The 3,240-nt window shown below is 35.9% G+C and overlaps 1 pseudogene across 1 annotated transcript; it reads right to left on the reverse strand.

Annotated features, from left to right (window-relative positions):
- Positions 1–933, reverse strand: LOC308649855 (olfactory receptor 2J3-like; annotated as a pseudogene). Its single transcript has one exon. The product of its transcript is annotated as an olfactory receptor 2J3-like (transcript).
- Between the last annotated feature and the right edge of the window lie 2,307 nt (positions 934–3,240).

A 3,240-nucleotide genomic window follows, 5' to 3' on the forward strand; every position in this document is an offset into this window, starting at 1 on the left:
TTATTCTCGCCCCATTAGTCTCTTAACTGCCCCTCTTACATCTTTGTTTTGGAGGGTATAGATCAGTGGATTCAGGCTAGGTTTGACAACAGTATAAAAGAGAGCAATGAGCTTGCCTCGGTCTTGAGAATTTTCTCTTGGTGGCTGGAGATACATGCACATGACTGGAATGAAAAAGAGGGAAACCACCATAAGATGGGCTCCACATGTCTTGAAGTCTTTCTGAAGTCCAGTAGTTAACTGCATCCTCAGTACTGCCCGAGCAATGGCACCATAGGATGTCAGAATGAGGACAAGAGGTATGATAACAACAATAGAGGTTGTGACCACGATGGTCATCTCATTAGCATGAGTATCAAAACAGGATAATTGCAGAAGTGCTGGTACTTCACAGAAGAAGTAATCAACTTGTAGATGTCCACATAGAGGTACCCAGAGGATAAAGAGAGAATGAACTGCTGAGTTGGTAAAACCACATACCCAAGAAGCCACAGCAAGCAAGTGGCAGAGTCGAGGGTGCATGAGGACAGTGTAATTCAAGGGTTTACACACAGCCACATAACGGTCATAGGACATCACCAACAACAACATACACTCTGTTGTTCCCAATGCAAGGACTAAGTAAAGTTGAACCATGCAACCAGCATAAGAAATGGTCTTCTCTGGGCCCCAGAGGTTCACCAGCAGTTGTGGGATAGAGCTGGTAGTGTAGCAGAGACCCAGAAAAGAGAGATTTGAGAGAAAGAAATATATAGGAGTATGGAGATGGGAATCCAGATAAGACAAGATGATAATGAACATGTTGCCCATCAATGTCATCAGGTAGAATATCAAGATCGGCACAAAGAAAACTACTTCCTGGTAAGGCCAATTAGAAAATCACAATAGAATCAAGTAGTCTTCAGAGGAACCATTGAATTTTTCCATCATCATTTGTTTTCTGTTACCTGAGGAAAATAATTTCATAAACACACACACACATACACACACACACATCATAAAACTTGATTCACAAACTGTAAGGATACATGAAGAAGTAACAAAAGTATTTTGAATGTCCAACCACTGTTTACTACTAGTATCATTTCCTATATCCCTTTTCAAAGGACATGTGAATGTTCAATAAATATATGAAAATATGTTTAATATCTCTAGCAATTAGATAAATGCAAATTAAAACTGAGATTTCATCTCATTCTAGTCAGAAAGATATGAACCACTGAATCTGAAGACTTTTTTTTTTCCTCTAGGACAATGATCTACGTAGTATTTAAGTTGTCAACATAAGCTTTATCTCCTACATACTTTTAATTCCTCAGTTTAGAGAAGAATTATTAATATTTAATGAAACTAATAAATATATTTTTTCATTTAATTTACTGTACATAGTGAATCTTATGTTCCTTTAAAAATAGTCTCTATTTTATAAGTATTTATGAATCTTAGGTGAATCTTTTTCATCTGTTAGTCTACAGTTTTTCAGAACGATAAGTAGTGGTGTTTATTAAATAGTTGCTGTAATAATAACAGTAGACCAGAATTAAATATCTCTTTTTCTCTCTGAAACCTCCCCTTTTTCCAACTTACCACACAATTCAGTTGTCCTCCAATGGACAATTTTTTTTTTCTCTCATACTTACCAGTTAGCTATGGCAGGGAAAAAAATCACGTTAGAGCCACTTGTGATTTCTTGGTTTGGAGGGTCTCTTATTTTCTCATATTTTGTAAATGCAACTCCTGTAAAAGATGTCAAGAAGAGATAATGGATTGATTGGAAACAAGAAGATGTGGAAAAATTAGTTTGTTCCTCAAACTACAAGACCCTAATAAATTTTTAACATTGGTATTGTGAAGAGTTAAGAACTTGTTACCCTCATTCTTACTAAAAAGTCTGTAACCATCCAGGATAACCAGTCATAACATTTTTAAAAGAACGTTTAAAAAATCTATAACTGAATCAAAACCAATAATGCTCCAATAGTAAATCATGAAGATTCCTTCACTTGGAGGTCACTGCCAGTTGAGGGGTGATAAAAATTTTCAAGAGGTTTAAAATTTTATTTTTCCTTAGAATGAGAAGTAGGGTCCCAAGTGTTATGCTTTCTCTAATGTAGATGTAATTGTCTGTCTTCTGTAGTTGTCCCCATGACTTACTGGATTAACCAGAACTAAGTGGGATCTCTGAGATGACTTTATAGCATGCTAAAGATGATTCATGCTATAAAGATAGATAAAAAGGGGTACAATGGGAGGGACAAAAAATAACAGCTTCAAGTAGTGAAAAGGCACAGATTTCATGATTCCTTTTTCTTCTTAGTAAAAAGTGGGGAATAAAGACCTTATCAAAATTAATTTTGTGATCTGAGGATATATTCAATGATGGGCATCAGCATTATAGAAGGAAAAGTGGTTGCTTTTCCCCATCCTTTTTGCCACTGGCTAACATTTGTTGATTCTAATCATATTATTCTTTTATACTCTTACCTAGTGCTTAAGTGACACCTAAGCAATTCCTTTTAATTCCATCCTTCCTGCATCTGTTCATATTCCCTGCATGTCATCTTCTCTACTTATCCCTCACCATGTATGAATGACCTGGTCACTGGTGTTGGTCTCCTTGAAATCTCCAGCTTAAATGTCTGTCTACAACTTAAGTTCTCATCCACTATACCAACTTAGTAAAACTGAATATTAAAGCAACTGTGATTACCATTACAACAGAAGACAGACCTAAGTGTACTAAACATATTTGTATCCAGAAGGAGAAGCTCATTAGAGCTATCAGTGTATCAGGGGATGAAACCTTACCTTAGAGCAATAGGGACCTTACAAACAAAGAGGATTGTGATGTTCTACTCAATTGAAGCCATTGGGATAATAAGTCCCAAAGTGTCAATTAATGCCCTTCAAGGAATTGCACTTGCTAGGCCCATTTCTCAGAATAGCTTTCAGTGCAATATTGCAATTTCATACCCACCAGGGTATAGTCATTATCACCAGTCCAAACATTAGTCAGAATCATAATTTAATGTGTTTTCCAGAAAGTGAACGCATTGCCCTGAATTACTTGAAATTTCTTTCCCACTTCCTCATCAGGCTACGGGCTACATTTGAGGAATAGTAACATAAGTTATTTTGTGGATAGATCCAAGTGGTATTCAAATTATGTATCATTAAAAGATGACTGTTCTAAAACTTAATTGTATAATCACACTCTAAAACACAAAACTTTTATTATAA

This window comes from Spermophilus citellus (genome assembly GCF_964194105.1).
Source record: "Spermophilus citellus genome assembly, chromosome: 5".
Classification (NCBI taxonomy): Eukaryota; Metazoa; Chordata; class Mammalia; order Rodentia; family Sciuridae; genus Spermophilus; species Spermophilus citellus.